The following is a 7,404-nucleotide window of genomic DNA, read 5'->3' on the forward strand; positions in this document are numbered from 1 at the left end:
TTCTGAGAAACTGCTATGTGTCATGTGAATTCCTCACACTCAGTTAAGCTTCTCTGCAGGGGCCTTTGAAAACAGTATGCTGAGAATAGATAGGGCTCAAGGACAGTATCTCCAATTGAACTTTTAATGAACTCCCGTAGGCGCCAAGAAGGCGGGCAGATAAGGAAGAGCATAGAAACAAGGAACTGAGTAGAAGGTCACATGTGGGAAAAGAAAGTTTGTTTTGCATTGCATTCTTTCTGCTGAAGTGGGGTTTATGGAGTATAAATAAAGTGAGGCGGAGGCTCTGAGTGCGGCCGCCATGTTCTCTGTGTGTCTTTGTCTTTTGTGTGTTCTTTCATTCTCCACCACAAGTGGCGCAGCGAGCAGGGTCAGCACGGGTGAGTAGGGGAGAACAAGAAAGGGAACCCCCTAGGGGCGGGTAAGGCCCAGATATTGTTAAGGGGAACCTTCTTAAGCTTTCATTATGGGGAATTCCATCTCTCTGGCCTCAGAATATTTACGGCTGTTTCAAGGACTGTTGCTGTCTATAGGAGTAGAAGTGAAAGAAAAAGACTTTGAAGTGATTGTTTGCCCATGTTGAACAACATTGTTACTGGTTTCAGTATCAGACTAAAGTGCAGCTGAATCGCAGAGAATGGTTACAGGTAGTAAAAACTCTGCTTAGAGCTCTCCAGTTAGGGGATATTATGCCTCTAAAATTGTGGACCTTGTGTGACTCTATCACTCAGACATTAGAGTTACTTGAGACTGATTCAGAGTGTAGTAATGTAGCCACAGGAGGAAAGGTATCTGAGGATTTGGAAAAAAAAATAAATAAATCTGAAATGGAGCCCATTTGTGCCAGGATAACAGAGGATGGGGGCGGGGGTAGCAAAAGGGGGAGAAGAGAAAAAGCCAGCTCTTCCTTCTTCTAAGGGAAATTCTGACATGCAGTGTATTATGGAAATGCTTCAACAAATATTATAGATATGTTCTTCTAATTCACCTTTGCGAACTTTCCCTGTTTCTTTTCCTTCTGCCCTGTTAAAAGAGGATTTTCCAGAGCCTCCAACCCCCTGGCTTCCTTATCTTTACCTTTGTTTGGCAAAGTTGAAGCCCTGTTCACATCAGACATACTTTAAATTTATACTAAACACCTGTTTAATATGTCAAAACCAATGTATATGTATATCTTGTTGTTTGTTAAAATATTATGAGTATTTCAATAGTCAATATATAAGCACATTAATATTAACTATTAATATTAATATAGTATTAATAACCCCAGCTAGGAAATTGTTATGTTATAGGGGTGCATAGGTTCCACCAATTTACACTCTAAACAGAAGTTGAGTATTCGAGCTGCTTAACACATTAACTACCTCCTGATATTTTCTGTGTTTTTAAATTTTAACCATTGTATTGTGTATGTAATGATTCTCAGTTTGGTATTAATATACATATTTCCTAGTGAGTAATGATGTTAGACATATAGGTTTATTGTCATTTCTTTGTTCTGCTACTTTTGGTTGGGTTATTTGCCTTTTCTTATTAATATGTTGAGATTCTTTATATTTGGGGATATGAGTATTATTATATATTATATATACTTTTAATTTAAAAAAATTATTTAAGGAGCTGGATCTGTTTCCAATTATTTGTGCTTCTTTTGCTCCTAATGCTCAGTTTTCAAATGTTGGCAATAATGTCCAATTTAATGCCTTACAAATTAAATTTTTAAAAGAAATGAAAGCTGCCATTTCTAACTATGAACCCCTATCCTTGGTCTTCTTGATATTTTTTCATCAGAAAATTTGATAATTCCTATAGACTGGAAGACTTTGGGGAAGGCTTTTCTTGATCGTTCTCAGTGGTTACAATTGCACAGCTGGTAAATGAACAAGGCGCATGTACAGGCTAGAAAAAATGTTATGTGTGATCCCCCTGGACCCACTGAGGAACAACTCACAGGCACGGGCCAATATGCTACTCTTAATGCTCAGGCTGGTTTAGATGATGTTGCCTTTACTGAAATCAAGACTTTGTTTTTAAGGGCCTGAAATAAGGTAGAGATAACAGGAAAATCTTCCCTTTCCTCTGTGAAGATTTTACAGGGCACAAATGAACCATATCTATACTTCGTAGCCCATCTTCAGGATTCTGTCTTCAAAATTGTGGGTGCTGGCCTTGCTTAAAAAATTTTGTTACAAACATTGCCTTTTAAAAATGCTTATGCTGACTGTTAAAAATTGTTAAAATCATTAAAGGCCAATGGGGCCAATTTAGATAAATATATTAAAACTTGTGTTAGTGTTGGAGGGGCTATTTATAATGCTCAATTATTTGCTGGAGCTTTGTTTAAAGCCTTAAAAGGAAATAACAAACAAGGTGTTTGCTTTCAGTGTGGTAAACCTAGACATTTCAAAAAAGAATGTCATAAAAATTGAACACTTTTGTCCCTCAAGGCAGAAAGCTGCCTTCAGAGGTGTACAAATGTTGTGGTAAAGGTCGACATTGGACAAATAAATGTCGTTCCAAAACTGATAAAAGTGGAAATTTACTGTCTCCTCTCCTGGGAAACGGGAGCCGGGGCCCACAGGCTTGGGGCCCCAACAATTACAATACAAGTCTACTACAATACCCAGTGAGTAATGACCTACAACATCAAGGAATAAGTTCAAGTCCTCCTTAAGGATCCCACACCTTACCCCAGTTTCTCAGCCTTATGCGGCAACTAAGCAGAGCGCCGCTGCTGACTTAGCTATTACTCAGCCTTATACTTTGTCTCCTAATAGAGGAGTATATAAATTAGCTATTAGAGTGTGTGGCCCTTTGCCAAAAGGACATGATGTTACTAATAAAATTCTTATTATGGTTCAAGTCTCACAATTTATATGCCTAGAGGCAGGGGAACGTATTCTCAATAGGGAGGGTTTGGTAGCACAGAAAAAACTGTTTTTTGGGAAACTTTAGTTTCTAATCAAAAGCCCTTATGTTCATTGCACGTTAATGAAATAGTTTTTAAAGGGTTAATTGATACGAGGGTGAATATGTCTATTATTTGTTTAAATTAGTGGCCCATACAATGGGAAAAAAGACAAGTTTCAGTTATACTCACTAGCTTGGGTGCTGCTTCTGTGGTTTATCAAGACGTAGAACCTTTAACCTGTGTCGGTCCTAAAGGTCAACAAGGTCAAGTGTTTTTTTTAATTTTTATATTGTTCCTATCAATATTAATTTTTGGGAACAAGATCTTTCACAACAATTTGCTGCTTTTTTAAACATTCCTCATATTTCCTCAGCTGCCAAAAATATGATGTTCAAAATGGGCTACAATCCTTTAAACTCATAGCCACCACTCCTATTTAGGTGAAACAGTGACCATTATTTAAAGAAATACTTAGGACTCTAAAAGAGTAAGTCAAAAAACAAATGGCCGAGAGGAATATAAAGCCACGTATTTCTGCATGGAATTCCCGTCTTTGTCTTGTCTTAAAACTATAAATGTTTACATTCAACCTAGGGAAAGTTTACAGCCTGGTCTTCCTAATCCTGCCCTTATCGCACAAAGTTAAAAATTAATGGTCATAGATCTCAAAAATTGTTTTTTCTCTATTCCATTACAACCTCAAGATGGTAAAAAGTTTGCCTTTATTATTCCTAAAAATAATAATGGACAACCTATTCAAAAATATCAGTAGAAGCTTCTTCCTCAGGGTATACTTAATAGCCCTACTGTATGTCAAAAATTCTTACATAGGACTTTAAATCCTGTAAAAAATTAGTTTCCAACTGTGTTAATTTATCATTATATGGATCTTCTCTGTCCCTGTTTTTAATAATTCTCAGCCACTTTCTCGATATCAATGGAAAGTTTTACCTCAAGGTATGTTAAACAGCCCTACCTTGTGTCAAGAATTTGTCCATAGGGCCTTGGATCCTGTTCGAAAGCGTCATCCTTCTGTTCTTTTATATCATTATATGGATGACATTCTTCTTGCTGCACCCACCAGAGAAAAGCAGCAAGATGCTTTTGTATCATTACAAACTCAGCTTTCTTTCTACTCACTTAATATTGCCACAGAAAAAATTTAACTGGATTTTCCTATTCAATATTTAGGTTATACCTTGGGGGCACAAAATATTCGACCCCAAAAAATTCAAAGTCGACGTGATCATTTAAAAACATTAAATGATTTTCAAAAGCTTCTAGGAGACATTAATTGGATGTGTCCTGTTTTAGGAATACCAACATATCAGTTATAACATCTTTTTTCTATTCTAGAAGGAGACAGTCACTTGGACAACTCACGCCATTTAACTCCTTTGGCTTTACAGGAACTCCAGCTTGTAGAAGAGCAACTTTAACAGGCCCCTTCCTAATGTTCCCTTTTCTTTTTGTTTATTTCATACTTTACATTCTCCTACAGGAATGATTCATCAAACCAATCGGCCGCTAGAATGGATCTTTTTGTCCAATAAAACATCTAAACGCTTGGCTGCTTATATCGATCATTTAGCTGAACTGATCATCAAAGGACGGCATCACTGTCGACAACTTTGGGGAGGAGATCCTTCCTTAATTGTCTCTCAATTCACTCATAGTCAGATCACTTATCTTCTTGCAACTTCTCATTCTTGGCAAGAAGCTTCACCAATCTTGAGTTACAGTTTATCCTTATCCCTCAGTGCAACAGGGAGAATTGTTTGCTATTCTCATGGTCTTACTTGATTTCCCTACTACTGGTTGTAACATTGTTAGTGATTCTCAATACGCCATTTATGTTACTTCTCATATTTCTCAGGCCACTTTACCTCTTTGTGCTACTTCTTCTCTTCAGAAATTCTTTTCTTTGTTTTCCTTTACTTTGAGCCAATGTCGAGCTCCTTTATTCATCACTCATCTTCGTTCTCATTCTCAACTTTCTGGACCATTAGTTCATGGTAATACTCAGATTGATTCGCTTTTAATCGGCCACCTACATGCTGCAGAACAAAAATATACTCTACATCACACTAATAGTTCTGGCCTTCAACGACGGTTTCATTTAACTCATAAACAAGCTCGTTCTCTTATTCGAGCTTGTCCTTCCTGTGCTCCTTTGAGCGTTCCATTCTTCCATCCTGGGGTTAATCCACGAGGTGTCCCTTCTTTTGGACGATTAAAGTATACTCATCATACCATTGATACCTTTTCTCATTTCTGTTATTACTCATCTCTTAGCTTGTTTCGCCATCATGGGCATTCCTCTTATACTTAATGTCTCTCGTAAATTACAAGTTTTCTTACAGCAATACACTATTCAACATATCATCAGTATCCCGGGCAACAGTCAAGGTCAAGCCATCACTGAGCGCGCAAATTTAACTTTAAAAACTCAACTATTAAAACAAAACAAAAAGGGGGAAATGGGCCCCCCAGAAACCAGATTTTGAAGGTTCTTTTTGCCTTAATTTTTTTGAATCAATGGAGACAATTGCAAGATTCCGCTGCCGTAACCCATCTTTCCTCACCTCCCTCGGTGATAGTCCCCGCTGACAATTTAAAAGTTTGGTATCCTAATGAAGAAGGTAAGTATGTTCAAGGGCAAGTTCTAAAACAGGGACGGGGCTATGCTCTTGTCCTTACAGGGAGCAGACCTGAGTGGTTTCCTACAAGATGATTGAAACCCTGTTGAAAAGAAAACTGGATTCAGCATGCATTTCTTCCTTTGTTGGATGTGCCTTGGCGGGGGACTTATTTCCCTTAGTGAGGCTTTGTATGAATATTGCACTTATATTCCCTTTCCACCCTTTTATCAGGGAGTCGCCTGGGGAGAGGTGGAAATTAAGGTTTTCACCAATGACACTACTTGGATGCCGTCCCCCTATATAGACAAGGACAATATAGAACGGAAAACGGGAATCATAAACAACACATACCAATTTGGAGTGGAAGAACTTCCAAAATGCATGGGAAATAGTTCTCATTGTCTCTGAAAATCGCATGAAGCCTGGCTTGTTCGCTATAATCATAGTCATGTGGCTGCTAATACTGTTATTATAATCATACTGTATATAGTAATGAAACTATTCCTAGTTCTTTACCTTTTTGTCCTATTCCAGAGGTTTCTCCTAATATTGAGGTGCTGGAGTGGCAACAATGTCAGGGAAATAAACCCCAGATTTTATTAGAATACAATGGAATGTAAATAACTGATTGGAGTGTGTACAGTGATTTTCAAACAAAATTTAGTCACATACCTTTGAAATGGCACCGGGTAAATAAAAGTATTGCTGCTAACAATAATGAAACCTTGGTATGGCGTGAAGGAGGCCTAAGTACAGAGTCATCTTTGGAAGTTGTTAGCTGCAGGCGATGCCATTAGCATTTTTGTGGGGAATATGCCCCTTAATCTTTCTAATCCGAATAACTCCTTTCATATTCAGTTATATCGAAATACCTCCTGATATATTATTGCTTGTGTCTGTAAGCCCTACCTATTATTAGCAGGGAATTTGACATGGGATAATGATATGGGGATTGTTAATTGTACAGATACGTGTACATTTTTGTCTTGCCTCAATCATTCCTGGTGGCACAACTTTACTGAGGATATTTATATCCTCAGGGCTCGTAAGGAAATTTGGCTGCCTGTTAACCTTACACGACCATGGGGGGCATCACCTCTTGAGACTTATATTTGAACTTCTCTCCAGCGAACCCTCCGTGCCCTTGGACTTATAATTGCCTCGGTGATGAGCCTTGTCGCCATCGTCTCCACTGCGGCCGTAGCATGGCTCGCTCTTCATCAAAGCATACAAAATGCTGAATTTGTGCAGCAATGGCACGAACAATCTCACCGGTTATGGCTTCAACAACGAAACATTGATTCTCAACTTGCTGAAAGATTGGACAACATGGAACAAGCCTTGACATGGCTTGGAGATCAGCTCACTGTCCTCAGTACTCGGATAACATTACAATGTGATTGGAACTCCACTCAATTTTGTGTAATGCCTGTGCTTTTTAACATCTCTCAAAATTGGACCGTAATCCGAAAATTATTAATAGGCCATAAAAATATTAGTTTGGACATCCAAGAGCTCACTCAGAACATTTCCGATGCATTTTGACAACAATTACATGTGTTGTCTGGAACTGTAACCCTTCAGGAGCTGGGTCAGCGCCTTGCTGCCTTTAACCCATGGACCCAGATGAAGACATGGATTTCTACAATCTCTGGAAGTATATTGCTTTGGGCACTTGGATTGGGTCTACTTCTTTTGGTGATTCGATGCTCCCTCCGTCGCCTCCAAAAACAAAAGAAAACACAAGAACAAATATGGGCTACCTTTTTAGGATTGAGGCAAAACAAAAAAAAAAAGGGGGGGGAATGCAGGGGCCTTTGAAAACAGTATGCTGAGAATAGATAGGGCTCA

At 38.5% G+C, this 7,404-nt stretch overlaps 1 long non-coding RNA gene across 1 annotated transcript; it reads left to right on the forward strand.

The window, feature by feature from the left end:
• The first annotated feature begins 350 nt into the window (after positions 1 to 350).
• Positions 351 to 6,181, forward strand: LOC116273419. Its single transcript, XR_004181758.1, has 2 exons — positions 351 to 380; positions 5,785 to 6,181. It is a non-coding gene; the product is annotated as an uncharacterized LOC116273419 (long non-coding RNA).
• Positions 6,182 to 7,404: the final 1,223 nt, after the last annotated feature.

Source organism: Papio anubis, unplaced genomic scaffold (genome assembly GCF_008728515.1).
Source record: "Papio anubis isolate 15944 unplaced genomic scaffold, Panubis1.0 scaffold660, whole genome shotgun sequence".
Lineage (NCBI taxonomy): Eukaryota > Metazoa > Chordata > Mammalia > Primates > Cercopithecidae > Papio > Papio anubis.